Raw genomic sequence first — 24257 nt, 5'->3', positions numbered from 1 at the left:
AAGAACAAATTGCATTGCTCACTGCTGGGTATTAACATTTGTCCCTGAAGACCCCAGGTGGGTTCCTGTGCCCCAAATTAGAAATGAAGAGGAGTGGGTCATAGTTTTCCAAAAGCTCTTGCTCCTGAGAATTATGTCAAATATTAAACTTCTGCTCTAAATAACACAGACCTTTCTAATTAACATGTTAATTTTTCAAACATTCATAAAGGGGCCTTGTTATGTCAGGAATCGAGCGTGGAGGTGTGCTTGTAACAACACAAATTCACCAACTATCAGCCCCATCGGTATCTGGATACAGCACCAATGTCTATAATTTTCTGTCACTAATAATTAAGCTCTGGATCGACGGGATTTTCAACTCTTAAATTTTTGTTGTTAAGATAATTTTTTTCTTTAAGCTTCTTGGGTATTTTACATATTTTTCTGTGGATTTTAGAAAGGCTGGAAATAAGACAATGAGGTCAGTTCAGAGACAGGGAACCCCCTACAGGATGAGCTTTGAAAACAGCCTAGCAACATACTGGAAGGCACTGGGTTACCCCAGGCAACAAGCTCAATTCTTACTGACTAGATCAATACAAGTTAAAGAACAAACGTACAGCAATACAGTGTATCCTGGTTGGTTCCCCACCCCAACTTCAACCACAGCAATTTCTTTATATTTATATATCTATCTTTTTATTTTGGAAATCTATGTATGGTAATTTTTAAACAGTAAGCTGCCTTTAAACTGATAATTTAAAAACACTGCTGTAGTTTGAGCTTATGGAGAATAAGCACTGTCTTAACCATCTTTTATTTATTGAATCGCACATTACTGCCTAGCTGTGGTAATAAAACATTTTAAAGCAGCAAGAATAATAATGATAACTATATTTTTTTATAAGTAATATTGGCTAATTCTTATTGAACACTTTCCATGTGTCAGACACCGATCTAATAGCTTTACAGGAGTTATTCGCTTCATTTAAAATTTGAGGGCAGTGAGGTACAGAAAGGTTAATTAAATTGCCTGAAGTCATGCACCATAGAGCTAGGATTCGAATCTAGGTTATCTGTCTCCAGAGTCCATGTCCTTAAACCTTCTGCTATGTTGCTCAGTAAGCATTTGCTGAATAGATCAATGAGTTCCAACCTGGATCCCTGTCTCCTCCTCTGTTTCACTGTTGGACTTATTCTTGGAGCTGCACTTTACTTTCTAACTACGTCTCACCCTCTCAGTTTAGATTTCAAATTCCTCATTTAAAGTCTCTGGGTAGTATGCCATTGTCCTGCTCCCCCACAGATGCATACATGCCATGCACACACTATTAAACAAATCCTTTTAAAATATAGCTTATTTTATTTCTATAAATGAATACTTGGGGAGTAAAACCCCCAAAAAACCAAACCCACTGCTGTCGAGTCGATTCCGACTCCTAGCGACCCTATAGGACAGAGTAGAACTCCCCCATAAAGTTTCCAAGGAGCGCCTGGTGGATTTGAACAGCCGACCTCTTGATTAGCAGCCATAGCACTTAACCACTACACCACCAGGGTTTCTACTTGGGGAGTAAAATTGTCAATTTCGCACTCTTTGTAAAAATCGTGACAGTGATTCCATGGGGCAGTATTAATTTATTCTTATATTATTTACACTGCCACTTTTATGTATATATATTTTTTATATTTACATATACAAAGGGAGACTGGAGTAGAGGTGATAGAGATATGTCTTGAAATGGTTTTTGAAAATGTGAGTGGTGATAATTTTTTTTCACAGTTGGATTGAAGAAAGCTAAGCTTCTATACAACTTCAATGTTTCCTTTTATAAAATAAAACATATTTCTTATTAGCACACAGCAGATTGGAATACTGACAGGATAAACTGTCTACTAACTGATTTTTTGTGATTCCTATTATCAGTCATCTGTTATATTAATATCAGAAAGTTATATACTCCATGTCTTTTTATTGTCCATTTTATGTCCAGCAACATCTAACCATCTACCACAATAGTATACACAATATAAAAAAAAAAAAAAATTTTTTTTATATAAACCTAAAAACCCACTGCCATCGAGTCAATTCCGACTCATAGTGACCCTAGAGGACAGAGAAGAACTGCCACATAGAGTTTCCAAGGAGCACCTGGCAGATTTGAACTGCTGACTTCTTGGTTAGCAACCATAGCACTTAACCACTACACTACCAGGGTTTCCTATATATATCTATATATATATAAAATATATTATTTGGAAACCCTGCTGCCATACTGGTTAAGAGCTACAGCTGCTAAGCAAAAAGGTCAGCAGTTCGAATCCACCAGATACTCCTTGGAAACTCTATGGGACAGTTCTACTCTGTCCTATAGGGTCACTATGGGTCAGAACCGACTTGACGGCAATGGATTTTTATATATTATTTTTATGTATATAAAATTTCTTATTGCAAAATTAGCTGAGGGTTAAATGAAATGCACATCTTCACATAAGGGCTTTAAAATTAGTGTCTTTATAAATAATTATTTAGAAAGGAGACTTGCAGAAAATTATTTTCATATGTTAATCCCAGAAATCTTATTAATCACATTTAGCAGGAACCATTCTATGTATTAACATAATTTATGTTAAGGCATTTAAGCTAATCTATTAAACATTTTTGTATGAATGGTTTCATATGTATAATATTCTCACTTTAAAACTACACCAAATTAATTTAATAGAAATTTGCACTTGAAAATTTGTTTTACAGCGATTAGAACCAACATAGGTAATAATTTTTTAAATAATTGACATTTTTGTAACTGCTAATTTTGAAACACTTTTTAATAATCTGGGCTATTTGGGATTCTGAGAATCATTAAAATTATTAATTATACGTAGGTCACTTTAATGGATAAAAATTCAACTGGCGGTAGTTTTTAATGCAATTATCTTTATCCTCAAAATTTGGGCAGCAGTTGCTGCTGCTGACTAAAATTGACGTGGTCTGAACAGTAATTTTGCTCACTTTACAGGCAATAGTCCCTGTGCCAAGGCAAATGGCTTTTAAACTAGGAGAATAATGCTTGCCCTCTCTTGCTCCCAGAAATGCTGTGAGCCCACTCACTGGTTTGTACACTAAGTTCGAGTGTGGATGCAAATCTTGTCACATGTCTTACTCACGTGTACCCACTAAGTGCTGGGTATGGTGCAGGTCTGCTCATGTAGCTCCCGAACTGAACCCTTATCACAATCCCAGGAAGGAGCCGATATCATTCCTCAGTTTTCATATGAGGAAACAAGGTTTAGAGAAAAAGTTGCTTATCCTTTCGACACAGGTAGTATGTGGCTATGCTGGAATTTGAAGCTGGCTCTATGTAATCAAGAGTAGATGTTATTTCAACTATAGAATTCAAATCTAAATGAATATTATGTATTTGTTGATGCTTTTATTAAACACAGAACCACCAAGATTATTGTGGTCAACTCCTAAACCCTGTCATTTACTTCAATTTAAAATATTTTGCAAGTATCGATCTCTAAATTGTGTGTGTGTGTCTATATGTGTATACATAGAGAGAGAGAGAGAGAAAGAGAGGTGACATTCACATGACTATACCTAACCATTTAAAAGCGAACAGTTATTTGGTGGCACTTAGTGCGCTCGCAATGTTGTGTGACCATCGCCTTTATCTAATTCTGAAACATTCCCATCAACCCATAGTAAATCTCTTACCCCTTAAGTTCCTCCCCATTTCCCTTCCCTACAGATATTCTGTATTCCAGCTATAGATTGTTCTATTCTAGATATTTCATATAAATGGAATCACCCTTAGCATAATGTTTTGGAGATTCATCTACTTTTTTTAATGGCAGAATAGTATTCCATTGCATATATATACCACAATTGGTTGATCCATTCATTCGTTGATGGACACTTGGGCTATTTCCACCTTTTGACTATTGTGAATAGTGCTGCTGAGAATTTTTTTCAATACTTTTGGGCATATAACGGGAAGCACAGTTGTAGGGGTCATATGGTAATTATATGTTTAACAATTTGAGAAATTAACAAAATATTTTCCACAGTGGCTGAAATGTTTTGCAACCCCATCAACAATATACGAAGGTTTTCATTTCCTCTTTTTTTCTTTTTAGATGCCAAACGACAGTTTAATGATATCTTTAAAGTTCTGAAAGCAAACACTGCCAATGTAAAGTAAATACGTTGTTAGTTGTCATTGAGTCAATTCTTTTTTTTTTTTGGCTTTTACGAAGAGAAATTTATTTATTTATTTTATTGTAGTTTAGATGAAGGCTTACAGAACAAACTAGTTTCTTATCAAACAGTACACACATTGTTCTATAGCATTGGTTAACAACCCCACATATCAATACTCTCCCTTCTCAACCCTGGTTTCCCTATTACCAGCTTTCCTGTTCCCTCCTGCCTTCCAGTCCCTGCCCCAGGGCTGGTGGGCCTCTTTAGTCTTGTTTTGTTCCATGGGCCTGTTCAATCTTTGGCTGAAGGTTGAAGCTCAGGAGTGACCTCATTACTGACCTGAGAGGGTGTCCAGGGGGCTATACTCTCAGGGTTTCTCCAGTCTCTGTCAGGCTAGCAAGTCTGGTCCTTCTTTTTGAGTTAGAATTTTGTTCTACAATTTTCTCCAGCTCTGTCCGGGACCCTCTATTGTGATCCCTGTCTGAGAAGTCAGTGGTGGTAGCCAGGCACTCTCTAGTTGTACTGGACTCAGTCTGGTGGAGGCAGTGGTAGATGTGGTCTATTAGTCATTTGAACTAATCTTTCCCTTGTATCTTTAGTTTTCTTCACTCTTCCTTACTCCCGAAGGGGTGAGACCAGTGGAATATCCTAGATGGCCGCTCACAGACTTTTAAGACCCCAGACGCTACTCACCAAAGTAGAATATAGAACATATTCTTTATAAACTATGTTATGCCTATTGAGCTAGATGTTCCCCGAAACCATGGTCCCCACAGCCCTCAGCCCAGCAATTTGGTCCCTCAGGGAGTTTGGATGTGGAGCTACCAAGACCTTGCTTGTACAGGTTGTGCTGGCTTCCCCACTAATGTGTACAGTCTTACCCTTCACCTAAGTTTCCACTTATCTCTTGTCTATTAAGTGTTTTTCCATCCCCACCCCTCCCTCGTAACCATCAAAGATTGTTTCTTTTTGTGTGCAAACCTTCTCATGAGTTTTTACGGTGATGGTCTCGTATAATATTTGTCCTTTTGTGACTGACTTATTTCATTCAGCATATAATGCCCTCCAGATTCATCCATGTTATGAGATGCTTCACAGATTCATCGTTGTTCTTTACTGTTGTGTAATACTCCATTGTGTGTAGGTACCACAGTTTGTTTATCCATTCATCTGTTGATGGGCATCTAGGCTGTTTCCATGTTTTTGCTACTGTGAACAATGCTGCAGTGAACATGGGTATGCATATGTCTATTCGTGTGACAGCTTTTATTTCTCCAGGATATATTCCTAGGAGTTGGATTGCTGGATCATACAGTATTTCTAGTTTTAGCTTTGTATGGAAGTGCCATATCATTTTCCAAAAAGATTGTATCATTCTGCATTCCCACCAGCAGTGCATAAGAGTTCTGATCTCCCTGCAGCCTCTCCAACATTTGTTATTTCCTGTTTTATCGATTCGTGCCAGTAATGCTGGGGTGAGATGGTATCTCATTGTGGTTTTGATTTGCATTTCTCTAATGGCTGGAGGGAAATCCTGGTGGCGTAGTGGTTAAGTGCTATGGCTGCTAACCAAAGGGTCAGCAGTTCAAATCCTCCAGGTGCTCCTTGGAAACTCTGTGGGGCAGTTCTACTCCGTCCTATAGGCTCGCTATGAATTGGAATCGACTCGATGTCACTGGGTTTAATGGCTAGAGATCGTGAGCATTTCCTCATGTGTCTGTTAGCCACTTGAATGTCTTGTTTTGTGAAGTGTGTGTTCATTTCTTTTGCCCATTTTTTAATTGGATTATTTGTCTTTGTTGTAGAGGTGTTGGATTTTCTTTTGATTTTAGAGATTAGATCGTTGTCTGATTTGTAATAGCCAAAAAAATTTTTTCCCCAGTCTGTAGGTTCTCTTTTTACTCTTTTGGTGAAGTCTTTTGATGAGCATAAGCATTTAATTTTTGGACCATCTCAGTTATCTAGCTTATCCTCCGGAGCTTTTGTGTTGTTGGTTGTCATCTGTATCCTGTTAATGCCATGCATTTGGGCCTCTATCATTGATCCTATTTTTTCTTCTATGAACGTCATGGTTTTTGGCTTTATATTTAGATCTTTGATCCCTTTTGAGTTGGTTTTTTATATAGTGTGAAGTATGGGTCCTGTTTCATTTTTTTGCAGATGGACATCCAGTTTTGCCAGTACCATTTGTTAAAAAGACTGTCTTTTCCCCATGTGATGGACTTTGGACTCTTGTCGAAGATCAGGTGACCATAGGTGGATGGATTTACATCTGGGTTCTCAATTCTGTTCCATTGGTCAAAGTATCTGTCGTTGTACCAGTACCATGCTAGGTTTTCATTTCTTCACATGCTTTCCAACATTTATTGTCTTTTTTTAAAAATTTATTATAACCATTCTAATTGGTGTGAAGTGGTCATTTCTTGTCATTTTGAACTGCAGGCCTGGTGGTATAGTGGTTAAGAGCTTGGCTGTTAACTCAAAGGTCGAGAGTTCAAATCCACCACCTGCTCCTTGGAAACTATATTGGGCAGTTCTACTCTGTCCTATAGGGTCACCATCTATTCCACAGCAACGAGTTTTTTTTTTTTTTTAAATGACTATTCGTGTTGAGCTCTTTTCATGTGTCTGTTGACCCTTTGTATATCTACTTTGGATAAATGTCTGCTGAAGTCCTTTGATTATTTTTAAATTGGGTTGTTTGCATTTTGTTGTTGAGTTGTAAGAGTTCTTTATATATTCTGGATACTAGACTTTTATCAGTTATTTGATTTGCAAATATTTTCTCCCATTCTATAGGTTGTCTTTTCATTTTCTTGGTAATATCTTTTGATGCACAAAAGTTTTTTTTTAATTTGATAAAGTCCAATTTATCTATTTTTTCTTTTGTTACTTATGCTTTGGGTATCATATCTAAGAATCCATCACCAAATCCAAGGTTATGAAGAATTGTCCCTAAGTTCTCTTCTAAGAGTTTTATGGTTTTAACACTTTTATTCAGGTCATTGATCCATTTTAAGTTAATTTTTATGTATGATAAGAGGTAAGGGTCCAAGTTCATTCTTTTGCTGGGGGATATCCAATTATCTCAGTATCATTAGTTGATACAATTCTTTCCCTATTGAATGGAGTTGGCACCCTTGTCAAAAATCATTGAACAATAGTTGTATGGGTTTATTTTTAGACTGTCAATTTTATTCCATTTGTCCATCTGTTTATCCTTATGCCAATACCACAGTGTTTTGATTATGCAGCTTTGTAGTAGGTTTTGAAATTGAGAAGTATGATTCTTCCAAATTTGTTCTTTTTCAGGATTGTTTTGACTATTCAGGGCCTCTTGCAATTCCATGAATTTGAGGATCCTTTTCATTTTTCTATTTCTGCTTAAAAAGTCCACTGCAATTTTGATAGGGATTACATTGAGTATGTGGATTGCTTTGAGTAGTATTGACATTTTAACAATATTAAGCCTTCTAATACATAAACATGTGATGTCTTCCCATTTATTTAGGTCTTCTTTAATTTCTTTCAGTAATATTTTGTAGTTTTCTGTGTAAAAGTCTTTCAACTCCTAGGTTAAATTTATTCTTAGGTGTTTTATTCTTTAGATGCTATTGTAAATGAAATTGTTTTCTTAATTTCCTTTTCTAATTATTCATTGCTTGAGTGTTAAAATACAACTGATTTTGGCTGTTGTTCTTATACCCAGCAATATTGCTGAATTCATTTACTAGCTCTATTAACTTTTCTGTAGATCATTTGGGATTTCCAATATATAGGATCATGACATCTGTGAATAGATATCCTTTTACTTCTCTCTTTCCAATCTGAATGCTTTTTATTTCTTTTTCTTGCCAACTTGCTCTAGCTAGAACTGCCAATACAATGTTGAATAGTTGTGGTAAAAGTTGGCATCCTTATCTTGTTCCTGGTATTAGAGAAAAAGTTTTCAGAGTTTAAACATTGATATTATGTTATCTGTGGTTCTTCTTTCTTAACGTTAGTAAGGTCCCCTTTTCCCACTTCTGTGATGGCTCATTTAAGCTTAGAAGGATGGCAAAACTTACCAATATTCTCTTAGGCTTCCATACACATTACTTTTATGGTCCCACCTCCACAAGGGTGTCATGCCCATTATTTGCATTATTAGCAAGCTGTCCAATCCACTTAGTGGGCCATGAGCACCTTATCTGCCTCCCATTGCAACTCATAGTGACCCTATAGGACAGAGTAGAACTGCCCCATAGAGTTTCCAAGGCTGTAATCCTTACAGAAGCCTGATTTGCATAGTCCCTTGCAATCATCATGTTGAGACTTACAAGACCATGTGTGGTTGAAAGGGCCATATTAAGCAATTCACTGCACTGCACATTGTGTGTACTTTTCTAAGTGTACTGGAAATACCTTACCTTCATTTTTATTATTCATAATGTAATCCCCAAGTAACCTATCATAGAAGAATAACTACAAATGAAAGTCTGATTTTTTTTAACTTGAATTACTAAGCTACCCCAGATTTTGATCAAATGGAACTCTGCTCCCTATTAATTCAATGGCTAAAGTGGGCTAATTCTATCCATAATATGCTTATTTTTCTCCTTGAACTCTTTATGTGCCTCTTCCTCATTGACTCTTTGAGATGGTTGAATGCACAAATAAGAAATATCAGTAAACTGTTTTCATATTTCACAAGTTGGTCAAAATATTTAATGTAATACACTGAATATCATAGATTTTTAAGTATATATACACTTACATAAATGAAAATGTTATAACTACATATATATTCTAATGGTTGGCATCATTAACAATAATGCTTTGCTAAAAATGTCGAGTAATGTACATTTGACTCAAATAGTATTAGGCTGGAACAGTTACAGTATTGACTTTCAAATTAGCCATAATATTGCAACAGAGTGAGTGACAAGAGGCCACTTTGTGAGAACAAGAATATATTTAGTTTGGGGAAAATATATGAATGCTACAGTAAACCACCTATGGGTTGTCCTAACTTCTTACTGTATACGTACTGAGTCATGTTCAATTTGCCCATAATCTTATTCTTGAATAAAACTCAAAATATAGTTTGCCTCTAAACCCCAGATAAAATGAGTGTTTTTGAAATCACAGGAACATAGGCATATGGCATAAGACTATCTGAATTTTTTTTTAAATCTATAAATTGGATAATAAAGAAAATTTTAAAATGCCATTTAATGATTTGTTGTTGATTTTTTTTTGACACAGTATAAGCTCTGAATTAAAAGAAAAATTATATCCAGCCATATTTTACAAAATCCTATGGCTAATATTAGGTGTAATTGAAGCATAATTCTTTTTTTTAAATTTTTATTGTGCTTTAACTGAAAGTTTACAAATCAAGTCAGTCTCTCACACAAAAACTTATCTACACCTTGATAAAAAAATTTTTTTTTTTTTACTCCCAATTGCTTTCTCCCAATGAGGCAGCCTGCTCCCTCTCTCGAGTCTCTCTTTTCGTGTCCATTTCACCAGCTTCTAACTAACTCTATCCTCTCATCTCCCCTCCAGGCAGGATATGCCAACATAGTCTCAAGTGTCCACTTGATCCAAGAAGCTCACTCCTCACGAGCATCCCTCTCCAACCCATTGTTCAGTCCAATCCCTGTCTGAAGGGTTGGCTTTGGGAATGGTTCCTGTCCTGGGCCAACAGAAGGTCTGGGAGCCATGACCACCAGGGTCCTTCTAGTCTCAGTCAGACCATTAATTCTGGTCTTTTTATGAGAATTTGCGGTCTGCATCCCACTGCTATCCTGCTCCCTCAGGGATTCCCTGTTGTGTTCCCTGTCAGGGCAGTCATCCGTTGTTGTCGGGCACCATCTAGTTCTTCTGGTCTCAGGTTGATGTAGTCTCTGGTTCATGTGGCCCTTTCTGTCTCTTGGGCTCGTAATTATCTTGTGTCCTTGGTGGTCTTCATTCTCCTTTGATCCAGGTGGGCTGAGACCAATTGATGCATCTTAGATGGCTGCTTGCTAGCGTTTAAGATCACAGACGCCACTCTCCAAAGTGGGATGCAGAATATTTTCTTAATAGATTTTATTATGCCAATTGACTTAGATGTCCCCTGAACCTATGGTCCCCAGACCCCTCTCCCTGCTACACTGGCCTTCGAAGCATTCAGTTTATTCCAAAAACTTCTTTGCTTTTGGTTTAGTCCAGTTGTGCTGACCTCACCTGTCTTTCCGGTCACATAAAGTAGCTCTTATCTACTATATAATTAGTGAATACCCCTCTCCCTTTCTCCCTCCCTCCCCCCTCTCATAACCATCAAAGAATATTTTCTTCTCTGTTTAAACTATTTCTTGAGTTCTTATAATACTGGTCTTATACAATATTTGTTCTTTTGCAACTGAGTAATTTCACTTAGCATAGTGCCTTCCAGATTCCTCCATGTTATGAACGGTTTCACAGATTCGTCACTGTTATTTATTGAAGTGTAGTATTCCATTCTGTGAATATACCATAATTTATCCATTCATCCATTGATGGGCACCTTGGTTGCTTCCATCTTTTTGCTATTGTAAACAGTGCTGCAATAAACATGGGTGTGCATATATCTGTTCATGTAAAGGCTCTTATTTCTCTAGAATATATTCTGAAGCATAGTTCTTTGAAAGCATTGCCTTTAATTTACACACTTCAAAAGGCTATTTAATTAAGATAATTTTAGTAAGAAATCTTTTTATTTTTTTAGAGAAACTTACACTTTTTAAGAAATTTGAATCTTGTCTCATATTAAAATTTTCCCTGCATTATAAATGGACATCTTAAACATTCATAAAAATTGAAAAAATTGTACAGGGAACATTCATACTTCCACCACCTAGATTCCGTAATTAACATTTTATCATAGTTGTTTATTACATTGATCCATATACCTATGCATATCTTAATCAATCCATCAACCCATCTTATTTTCTAATGCATTTAAAAGTAAGTTGCAGACAGGAGGTGGGGCCAAGATGGCGGACTAGGTGGACGCTACCGCGGATCCCTCTTGCAACAAAGACTCGGAAAAACAAGTGAATCGATCACATACATAACAATCTACGAACTCTGAACAACAAACACAGATTTAGAGATGGAGAAAGAACAAATACGGGGAGACAGTGATTGTTTTCAGAGCCAGGAGCCAGTGTACCAGTCAGGTGACCTTCGGAGCCCGATTTGGGGCAGAGCCCAGGGGGGCAGACAGCACAGACAAGGGGCCCAGCCCTAGCCTCCGAACTCATCCCAGGAGGGAGCCCAGCCGGTTTGCGCAGGCGGCGTGGCGGTGCAGCCGGTGGAAGAAGTCCCCGGGAGGCAGTGACAGGTCTTGGAGCGGGGAGAGCAGCGTCCCAGCCGGGGAGCGATCCCGCAGGGATTTTGGCGGGGAGCGGGCGGGGCGTGAGCGCAGGGTGCAGCTCCATCCCCCTGAATTGAGCCTGGGGCGGTCCCAGCCGGTTCGCGCGGGCGGCGTGGCGGCGCAGCCGGTGGGAGAAGTCCCCGGGAGGCAGCGGCTGGTCTTGGAGCGGGGAGAACAGCGTCCCAGCCGGGACGCGCACTAGCGGCGCAGGCGTGGGGAGCTGCTTCGCTGTCCTGAGCTGACCCCGGGGGGGAGCCCACTTGGTTCGCGGGGGTGGCGCGTGACGCGGCTGGCGGGACGGGGAGTCCCCGGGAGACAGCGACTGATTTTGGAGTCGGGAGTGCACCGTCCCAGTAGGGGAGCCTTAACCTTGGGGGTGGGGCTGACAGCGGAGGATCTGACCATGACGCCAGCGGGCCAGACCCCCCGGGGGCAATCTCCACACAGCCAGTACTTATAGGCGACGCGCCCTGCGGAAATCTCAGATATAATAGTCATTCCAAGTAAGACAAGCAACTCTGGCTATATTCTGGGGTGCTACTCTCCTATCTCTCTGATCCCTCCCCCACCCTCCCCAGGCGGCTTCATTAACATCCGAATAGCCTGAGCCAGAGGGAGAACTCTGATAGGGATCTGACTGCATTTTTTTTTTAGCAGATTTTCTGGAAAAACTAGTTTCCCAGTGATGGCTTGGGGACAAAACTGCATATCAAACCACTTAAAGAAGCAGACCATGACAGCTTCTCCAACCTCCCAAACAAAAGAATCAAAATCTTTCCCAAATGAAGATACAATCCTGGAATTATCAGATACAGAATATAAAAAACTAATTTACAGAATGCTTCAAGACATCACAAATGAAATAAGGCAAACTGCAGAAAAAGCCAAGGAACACACTGATAAAACTGTTGAAGAACTCAAAAAGATTATTCAAGAACATAGTGAAAAAATTAATAAGTTGCAAGAATCCATAGAGAGACAGCATGTAGAAATCCAAAAGATTAACAATAAAATTACAGAATTAGACAACGCAATAAGAAGTCAGAGGAGCAGACTGGAGCAATTAGAATGCAGACTGGGACATCTGGAGGACCAGGGAATCAACACCAACATAGCTGAAAAAAAATCAGATAAAAGAATTAAAAAAAATGAAGAAACCCTAAGAATCATGTGGGACTCTATCAAAAAGGATAACCTGTGGGTGATTGGCGTCCCAGAACTGGGAGGGGGGACAGAAAACACATAGAAAATAGTTGAAGAACTCCTGACAGAAAACTTCCCTGACATCATGAAAGACGAAAGGATATCTATCCAAGATGCTCATCGAACCCCATTTAAGATTGATCCAAAAAGAAAAACACCAAGACATATTATCATCAAACTCGCCAAAACCAAAGATAAACAGAAAATTTTAAAAGCAGCCAGGGAGAAAAGAAAGGTTTCCTTCAAGGGAGAATCAATAAGAATAAGTTCAGACTACTCAGCAGAAACCATGCAGGCAAGAAGGGAATGGGACGACATATACAGAGCACTGAAGGACAAAAACTGCCAACCAAGGATCATATATCCAGGAAAACTCTCTCTGAAATATGAAGGCGAAATTAAGATATTTACAGATAAAAACAAGTTTAGAGAATTTGCAAAAAACAAACCAAGGCTACAAGAAATGCTAAAGGAGATTGTTTGGTCACATGACCAATAATATCAGGTACCAGCACAATACAAGGTCACAAAACAGAACGTCCTGATATCAACTCAAATACGGAAAGCACAAAAACAAACAAATTAAGATTAATTCTAAAAAATAAATAAATAAATAAAATAATACACATAACAGGGAATCATGGAAGTCAATAGGTAAAAGATCACAATAATCAAAAAGAGGGACTAAATACAGGAGGCATTGAACTTCCAGACGGAGAGTGATACAAGGCGATATAGAACGATACAAGTTAGGTTTTTACTTAGAAAAATAAGGGTAAATAATAAGGTAACCACAAAAAGGAATATCAACTCTATAACTCAAGAAAAAAGCCAAGAAAAACGTAACGACTCAACTAACATAAAGTCAAACACTATGAAAATGAGGATCTCACAATTTACTAAGAAAAACGTCTCAGCACAAAAAAGTATGTGGAAAAATGAAATGGCCAACAACACACATGAAAAGGCATCAAAATGACAGCACTAAAAACTTATTTATCTATAATTACCCTGAATGTAAATGGACTAAATGCACCAATAAAGAGACAGAGAGTCACAGACTGGATAAAGAAACATGATCCATCTATATGCTGCCTACAAGAGACACACCTTAGACTTAGAGACACAAACAAACTAAAACTCAAAGGATGGAAAAAAGTATATCAAGCAAACAATAAGCAAAAAAGAAGAGGAGTAGCAATATTAATTTCTGACAAAATAGACTTTAGACTTAAATCCACCACAAAGGATAAAGCAGGACACTATATAATGATAAAAGGGACAATTGATCAGGAAGACATAACCATATTAAATATTTATGCACCCAATGACAGGGCTGCAAGATACATAAATCAAATTTTAACAGAATTGAAAAGCGAGATAGATACCTCCACAATTATAGTAGGAGACTTCAACACACCACTTTCGGAGAAGGACAGGACATCCAGTAAGAAGCTCAATAGAGACACGGAAGATCTAATTACAACAATCAACCAACTTGACCTCATTGACTTATACAGAACTCTCCACCCAACTGCTGCAAAATATACTTTTTTTTCTAGCGCACATGGAACATTCTCTAGAATAGACCACATATTAGGTCATAAAACAAACCTTTGCAGAGTCCAAAACATCGAAATATTACAAAGCATCTTCTCAGACCACAAGGCAATAAAACTAGAGATCAATAACAGAAAAACTAGGGAAAAGAAATCAAATACTTGGAAAATGAACAACACCCTTCTGAAAAAAGACTGGGTTATAGAAGACATTAAGGAGGGAATAAGGAAATTCATAGAAAGCAACGAGAATGAAAATACTTTCTATCAAAACCTCTGGGACACAGCAAAAGCAGTGCTCAGAGGCCAATTTATATCAATAAATGCACACATACAAAAAGAAGAAAGAGCCAAAAGCAGAGAACTGTCCCTACAACTTGAACAAATAGAAAGTGAGCAACAAAAGAATCCATCAGGCACCAGAAGAAAACAAATAATAAAAATTAGAGCTGAACTAAATGAATTAGAGAACAGAAAAACAATTGAAAGAATTAACAAAGCCAAAAGCTGGTTCTTTGAAAAAATTAACAAAATTGATAAACCATTGGCTAGACTGACTAAAGGAATACAGGAAAGGAAACAAATAACCCGAATAAGAAATGAGAAGGACCACATCACAACAGAACCAAATGAAATTAAAAGAATCATTTCAGATTATTATGAAAAATTGTACTCTAACAAATTTGCAAACCTAGAAGCAATGGATGAATTCCTGGAAAAACACTACCTACCTAAACTAACACATTCAGAAGTAGAACAACTAAATAGACCCATAACAAGAAAAGAGATTGAAACGGTAATCAAAAAACTCCCAACAAAAAAAAGCCCTGGCCCGGACGGCTTCACGCAGAGTTCTACCAAACTTTCAGAGAAGAGTTAACACCACTACTACTAAAGGTATTCCAAAGCATAGAAAATGACCGAATACTACCCAACTCATTCTATGAAGCCACCATCTCCCTGATACCAAAACCAGGTAAAGACATTACAAAAAAAGAAAATTATAGACCTATATCCGTCATGAACATAGATGCAAAAATCCTCAACAAAATTCTAGCCAATAGAATCCAACAACACATCAAAAAAATAATTCACCCTGATCAAGTGGGATTTATACCAGGTATGCAAGGCTGGTTTAATATCAGAAAAACCATTAATGTAATCCATCACATAAATAAAACAAAAGATAAAAACCACATGATCTTATCAATTGATGCAGAAAAGGCATTTGACAAAGTCCAACACCCATTCATGATAAAAACTCTTACCAAAATAGGAATTGAAGGAAAATTCCTCAACATAATAAAGGGCATCTATGCAAAGCCAACAGCCAATATCACTCTAAATGGAGAGAACCTGAAAGCATTTCCCTTGAGAACGGGAACCAGACAAGGATGCCCTTTATCACCACTCTTATTCAACATCATACTTGAAGTCCTAGCCAGGGCAATTAGGCTAGACAAAGAAATAAAAGGTATCCGGATTGGCAAGGAGGAAGTAAAGCTATCACTATTTGCAGATGACATGATCTATACACAGAAAACCCTAAGGAATCCTCCAGAAAACTACTGAAACTAATAGAAGAGTTTGGCAGAGTCTCAGGTTATAAAATAAACATACAAAAATCACTTGGATTCCTCTACATCAACAAAAAGAACACCGAAGAAGAAATAACCAAATCAATACCATTCACAGTAGCCCCCAAGAAGATAAGATATTTAGGAATAAATCTTACCAAGGATGTAAAAGACCTACATAAAGAAAACTACAAAGCTCTACTACAAGAAATTCAAAAGGACATACTTAAGTGGAAAAACATACCTTGCTCATGGATAGGAAGACTTAACATAGTAAAAATGTCTATTCTACCAAAAGCCATCTATACATTTAACGCACTTCCGATCCAAATTCCAATGTCATATTTAAAGGGGATAGAGAAACAAATCACCAATTTCATATGGAAGGGAAAGAACCCCCGGATAAGCAAAGCACTACTGAAAAATAAGAAGAAAGTGGGAGGCCTCACCTTACCTGACTTCAGAACCTATTATACAGCCACAGTAGGCAAAACAGCCTGGTATTGGTACAACAACAGACACATAGACCAATGGAACAGAATTGAGAACCCAGACATAGATCCATCCACGTATGAGCAGCTGATATTTGACAAAGGACCAGTGTCAATTAACTGGGGAAAAGATAGCCTTTTTAACAAATGGTGCTGGCATAACTGGATATCCCTTTGCAAAAAAATGAAACAGGACCCATACCTCACACCATGCACAAAAGCTAACTCCAAGTTGATCAAAGACCTAAACATAAAGACTAAAACGATAAAGATCATGGAAGAAAAAATTGGGACAACTCTAGGAGCCCTAATACAAGGTATAAACAGAATACAAAACATTACCAAAAATGATGAAGAGAAACCCGATAACCGGGAGCTCCTAAAAATCAAACACCTATGCTCATCTAAAGACTTCTCCAAAAGAGTAAAAAGACCACCTACAGACTGGGAAAGAATTTTCAGCTACCACAGCTCCGACCAGCGCCTGATCTCTAAAATCTACATGATTCTGTTAAAACTCAACCACAAAAAGACAAACAACCCAATCAAGAAGTGGGCAAAGGATATGAACACACATTTCACTAGAGAAGATATTCAGGCAGCCAACAGATACATGAGAAAATGCTCTCGATCATTAGCCATTAGAGAAATGCAAATTAAAACTACGATGAGATTCCATCTCACACCAGCAAGGCTGGCATTAATCCAAAAAACACAAAATAATAAATGTTGGAGAGGCTGCGGAGAGATTGGAACTCTCATACACTGCTGGTGGGAATTAAAATGGTACAACCACTTTGGAAATCTATCTGGCGTTATCTTAAACAGTTAGAAATAGAACTACCATACAACCCAGAAATCCCACTCCTCGGAATATACCCTAGAGATACAAGAGCCTTCATACAAACAGATACATGCACAGCCATGTTTATTGCAGCTCTGTTTACAATAGCAAAAAGTTGGAAGCAACCAAGGTGTCCATCAACGGATGAATGGGTAAATAAATTGTGGTATATTCACACACTGGAATACTACGCATCGATAAAGAACAGTGATGAATCTCTGAAACATTTCATAACATGGAGGAACCTGGAAGGCATTATGCTGAGCGAAATGAGTCAGAGGCAAAAGGACAAATACTGTATAAGACCACTATTATAAGATCTTGAGAAATAGTAAACCTGAGAAGAACACATACTTTTGTGGTTATGAGGGGGGGAGGGAGGGAGGGTGGGAGAGGGTTTTTTATTGATTAATCAGTAGATAAGAACTGCTTTAGGTGAAGGGAAAGACAGCACTCAATACATGGAAGGTCAGCTCAATTGGACTGGACCAAAAGCAAAGAAGTTTCCGGGATAAAATGAATGCTTCAAAGGTCAGCGGAGCAAGTGCGGGGGTCTGGGGAACATGGTTTGTGGGGACTTCTAAGTCAATTGGCAAAATAATTCTATTATGAATTCATTCTGCATGCCACTTTGAAATGTGGCGTCTGGGGACTTAAATGCTAACAAGCGGCCATCTAAGATGCAGCAATTGGTCTCAACCCACCTGGAGCAAAGGAAAATGAAGAACACCAAGGCCACACGACAACTAAGAGCCCAAGAGACAGAAAGGGCCACATGAACCAGAGACCTACATCATCCTGAGACCAGAAGAACTAGTTGGTGCCCGGCCACAATCGATGACTGCCCTGACAGGGAGCACAGCAGAGGACCCCTGAGGGAGCAGGAGATCAGTGGGATGCAGACCCCAAATTCTCATAAAAAGACCAAACTTGGTGGTCTGAATGAGACTGGAGAAATCCCGGCGGCCATGCTCCCCAGACCTTCAGTTGACACAGGACAGGAACCATCCCCGAAGACAACTCATCAGAAATGAAAGGGACTGGTCAGCGGGTGGGAGAGGGACGCTGATGAAGAGTGAGCTAATTATATCAGGTGGACACTTGAGATTGTGTTGGCGACTCTTGTCTGGAGGGGGGATGGGAGGATAGAGAGAGAGGGAAGCCGGCAAAATTGTCAAGAAAGAAGAGACTGAAAGGGCTGACTCAAGAGGGGGAGAGCAAGTGGGAGTAGGGAGTGAGATGTATGTAAACTTATATGTGACAGACTGATTGGATTTGTAAACGTTCACTTGAAGCTTAATAAAAGTTATTTAAAAAAAAAATAAAAAAAAAGAAAGAGCCAAAATCAGAGAACTGTCCCGACAACTTGAGAAAGTGAGCAACAAAAGAACCCATCAGGCACCAGAAGAAAACAAATAATAAAAATTAGAGCTGAACTAAATGAATTAGGGAACAGAAAAACAATTGAAAGAATTAACAAAGCCAAAAGCTGGTTCTTTGAAAAAATTAACAAAATTGATACACCATTGGCTAGACTGACTAAAGAAATACAGGAAAGGAAACAAATAACCCGAATAAGAAACGAGAAGGACCACATCACAACAGAACCAAATGAAATTAAAAGAATCATTTCAGATTACTACGAAAAATTGTACTCTAACAAATTTGCAAACCTAGAAGAAATGGATGAATTCTTGGAAAAACACTACCTACCTAAACTAACACATTCAGAAGTAGAACAACTAAATAGACCCATAACAAAAAAAGAGATTGAAACGGTAATCAAAAAACTTCCAACAAAAAAAAGTCCTGGCCCGGACGGCTTCACTGCAGAGTTCTATCAAACCTTCAGAGAAGACTTAACACCAGTACTACTGAAGGTATTTCAAAGCATAGAAAAAGACGGAATACTACCCAACTCATTTTATGAAGCTACCATCTCCCTGATACCAAAACCAGGTAAAGACATTACAAAAAAAGAAAATTACAGACCTATATCCCTCATGAACATAGATGCAAAAATCCTCAACAAAATTCTAGCCAATAGAATCCAACAACACATCAAAAAAATAATTCACCCTGATCAAGTGGGATTTATACCAGGTATGCAAGGCTGGTTTAATATCAGAAAAACCATTAATGTAATCCATCACATAAATAAAACAAAAGATAAAAACCACATGATCTTATCAATTGATGCAGAAAAGGCATTTGACAAAGTCCAACACCCATTCATGATAAAAACTCTTACCAAAATAGGAATTGAAGGAAAATTCCTCAACATAATAAAGGGCATCTATGCAAAGCCAACAGCCAATATCACTCTAAATGGAGAGAACCTGAAAGCATTTCCCTTGAGAACGGGAACCAGACAAGGATGCCCTTTATCACCGCTCTTATTCAACATCATACTTGAAGTCCTAGCCAGGGCAATTAGGCTAGACAAAGAAATAAAAGGTATCCGGATTGGCAAGGAGGAAGTAAAGCTATCACTATTTGCAGATGACATGATCTATACACAGAAAACCCTAAGGAATCCTCCAGAAAACTACTGAAACTAATAGAAGAGTTTGGCAGAGTCTCAGGTTATAAAATAAACATACAAAAATCACTTGGATTCCTCTACATCAACAAAAAGAACACCGAAGAAGAAATAACCAAATCAATACCATTCACAGTAGCCCCCAAGAAGATAAGATATTTAGGAATAAATCTTACCAAGGATGTAAAAGACCTACATAAAGAAAACTACAAAGCTCTACTACAAGAAATTCAAAAGGACATACTTAAGTGGAAAAACATACCTTGCTCATGGATAGGAAGACTTAACATAGTAAAAATGTCTATTCTACCAAAAGCCATCTATACATTTAACGCACTTCCGATCCAAATTCCAATGTCATATTTAAAGGGGATAGAGAAACAAATCACCAATTTCATATGGAAGGGAAAGAACCCCCGGATAAGCAAAGCACTACTGAAAAATAAGAAGAAAGTGGGAGGCCTCACCTTACCTGACTTCAGAACCTATTATACAGCCACAGTAGGCAAAACAGCCTGGTATTGGTACAACAACAGACACATAGACCAATGGAACAGAATTGAGAACCCAGACATAGATCCATCCACGTATGAGCAGCTGATATTTGACAAAGGACCAGTGTCAATTAACTGGGGAAAAGATAGCCTTTTTAACAAATGGTGCTGGCATAACTGGATATCCCTTTGCAAAAAAATGAAACAGGACCCATACCTCACACCATGCACAAAAGCTAACTCCAAGTTGATCAAAGACCTAAACATAAAGACTAAAACGATAAAGATCATGGAAGAAAAAATTGGGACAACTCTAGGAGCCCTAATACAAGGTATAAACAGAATACAAAACATTACCAAAAATGATGAAGAGAAACCCGATAACCGGGAGCTCCTAAAAATCAAACACCTATGCTCATCTAAAGACTTCTCCAAAAGAGTAAAAAGACCACCTACAGACTGGGAAAGAATTTTCAGCTACCACAGCTCCGACCAGCGCCTGATCTCTAAAATCTACATGATTCTGTTAAAACTCAACCACAAAAAGACAAACAACCCAATCAAGAAGTGGGCAAAGGATATGAACACACATTTCACTAGAGAAGATATTCAGGCAGCCAACAGATACATGAGAAAATGCTCTCGATCATTAGCCATTAGAGAAATGCAAATTAAAACTACGATGAGATTCCATCTCACACCAGCAAGGCTGGCATTAATCCAAAAAACACAAAATAATAAATGTTGGAGAGGCTGCGGAGAGATTGGAACTCTCATACACTGCTGGTGGGAATTAAAATGGTACAACCACTTTGGAAATCTATCTGGCGTTATCTTAAACAGTTAGAAATAGAACTACCATACAACCCAGAAATCCCACTCCTCGGAATATACCCTAGAGATACAAGAGCCTTCATACAAACAGATACATGCACAGCCATGTTTATTGCAGCTCTGTTTACAATAGCAAAAAGTTGGAAGCAACCAAGGTGTCCATCAACGGATGAATGGGTAAATAAATTGTGGTATATTCACACACTGGAATACTACGCATCGATAAAGAACAGTGATGAATCTCTGAAACATTTCATAACATGGAGGAACCTGGAAGGCATTATGCTGAGCGAAATGAGTCAGAGGCAAAAGGACAAATACTGTATAAGACCACTATTATAAGATCTTGAGAAATAGTAAACCTGAGAAGAACACATACTTTTGTGGTTATGAGGGGGGGAGGGAGGGAGGGTGGGAGAGGGTTTTTTATTGATTAATCAGTAGATAAGAACTGCTTTAGGTGAAGGGAAAGACAGCACTCAATACATGGAAGGTCAGCTCAATTGGACTGGACCAAAAGCAAAGAAGTTTCCGGGATAAAATGAATGCTTCAAAGGTCAGCGGAGCAAGTGCGGGGGTCTGGGGAACATGGTTTGTGGGGACTTCTAAGTCAATTGGCAAAATAATTCTATTATGAATTCATTCTGCATGCCACTTTGAAATGTGGCGTCTGGGGACTTAAATGCTAACAAGCGGCCATCTAAGATGCAGCAATTGGTCTCAACCCACCTGGAGCAAAGGAAAATGAAGAACACCAAGGCCACACGACAACTAAGAGCCCAAGAGACAGAAAGGGCCACATGAACCAGAGACCTACATCATCCTGAGACCAGAAGAACTAGTTGGTGCCCGGCCACAATCGATGACTGCCCTGACAGGGAGCACAGCAGAGGACCCCTGAGGGAGCAGGAGATCAGTGGGATGCAGACCCCAAATTCTCATAAAAAGACCAAACTTGGTGGTCTGAATGAGACTGGAGAAATCCCGGCGGCCATGCTCCCCAGACCTTCAGTTGACACAGGACAGGAACCATCCCCGAAGACAACTCATCAGAAATGAAAGGGACTGGTCAGCGGGTGGGAGAGGGACGCTGATGAAGAGTGAGCTAATTATATCAGGTGGACACTTGAGATTGTGTTGGCGACTCTTGTCTGGAGGGGGGATGGGAGGATAGAGAGAGAGGGAAGCCGGCAAAATTGTCAAGAAAGAAGAGACTGAAAGGGCTGACTCAAGAGGGGGAGAGCAAGTGGGAGTAGGGAGTGAGATGTATGTAAACTTATATGTGACAGACTGATTGGATTTGTAAACGTTCACTTGAAGCTTAATAAAAGTTATTTAAAAAAAAAATAAAAAAAAAGAAAGAGCCAAAATCAGAGAACTGTCCCGACAACTTGAGAAAGTGAGCAACAAAAGAACCCATCAGGCACCAGAAGAAAACAAATAATAAAAATTAGAGCTGAACTAAATGAATTAGGGAACAGAAAAACAATTGAAAGAATTAACAAAGCCAAAAGCTGGTTCTTTGAAAAAATTAACAAAATTGATACACCATTGGCTAGACTGACTAAAGAAATACAGGAAAGGAAACAAATAACCCGAATAAGAAACGAGAAGGACCACATCACAACAGAACCAAATGAAATTAAAAGAATCATTTCAGATTACTACGAAAAATTGTACTCTAACAAATTTGCAAACCTAGAAGAAATGGATGAATTCTTGGAAAAACACTACCTACCTAAACTAACACATTCAGAAGTAGAACAACTAAATAGACCCATAACAAAAAAAGAGATTGAAACGGTAATCAAAAAACTTCCAACAAAAAAAAGTCCTGGCCCGGACGGCTTCACTGCAGAGTTCTATCAAACCTTCAGAGAAGACTTAACACCAGTACTACTGAAGGTATTTCAAAGCATAGAAAAAGACGGAATACTACCCAACTCATTTTATGAAGCTACCATCTCCCTGATACCAAAACCAGGTAAAGACATTACAAAAAAAGAAAATTACAGACCTATATCCCTCATGAACATAGATGCAAAAATCCTCAACAAAATTCTAGCCAATAGAATCCAACAACACATCAAAAAATAATTCACCCTGATCAAGTGGGATTTATACCAGGTATGCAAGGCTGGTTTAATATCAGAAAAACCATTAATGTAATCCATCACATAAATAAAACAAAAGATAAAAACCACATGATCTTATCAATTGATGCAGAAAAGGCATTTGACAAAGTCCAACACCCATTCATGATAAAAACTCTTACCAAAATAGGAATTGAAGGAAAATTCCTCAACATAATAAAGGGCATCTATGCAAAGCCAACAGCCAATATCACTCTAAATGGAGAGAACCTGAAAGCATTTCCCTTGAGAACGGGAACCAGACAAGGATGCCCTTTATCACCGCTCTTATTCAACATCATACTTGAAGTCCTAGCCAGGGCAATTAGGCTAGACAAAGAAATAAAGGGTATCCGGATTGGCAAGGAGGAAGTAAAGCTATCACTATTTGCAGATGACATGATCTATACACAGAAAACCCTAAGGAATCCTGCAGAAAACTACTGAAACTAATAGAAGGGTTTGGCAGAGTCTCAGGTTATACAATAAACATACAAAAATCACTTGGATTCCTCTACATCAACAAAAAGAACACCGAAGAGGAAATAACCAAATCAATACCATTCACAGTAGCCCCCAAGAAGATAAAATACTTAGGAATAAATCTTACCAAGGATGTAAAAGACCTATACAACGAAAACTACAAAGCTCTGCTCCAAGAAATTCAAAAGGACATACTTAAGTGGAAGAACATACCTTGCTCATGGATCGGAAGACTTAGTAAAAATGTCTATTCTACCAAAAGCCATCTATACATATAATGCACTTCCGATCCAAATTCCAATGTCATATTTAAAGGGGATAGAGAAACAAATCACCAATTTCATATGGAAGGGAAAGAAGCCCCGGATAAGCAAAGCATTACTGAAAAAGAAGAAGAAAGTGGGAGGCCTCAGTCTCCCTGATTTCAGAACCTATTATACAGCCACAGTAGGCAAAACAGCCTGGTATTGGTACAACAACAGGCACATAGACCAATGGAACAGAATTGAGAATCCAGATATAAAT

The sequence above is a fragment of the Elephas maximus genome, chromosome X (genome assembly GCF_024166365.1).
Source record: "Elephas maximus indicus isolate mEleMax1 chromosome X, mEleMax1 primary haplotype, whole genome shotgun sequence".
NCBI lineage: Eukaryota > Metazoa > Chordata > Mammalia > Proboscidea > Elephantidae > Elephas > Elephas maximus.
This window is presented reverse-complemented; position numbering follows the sequence as displayed.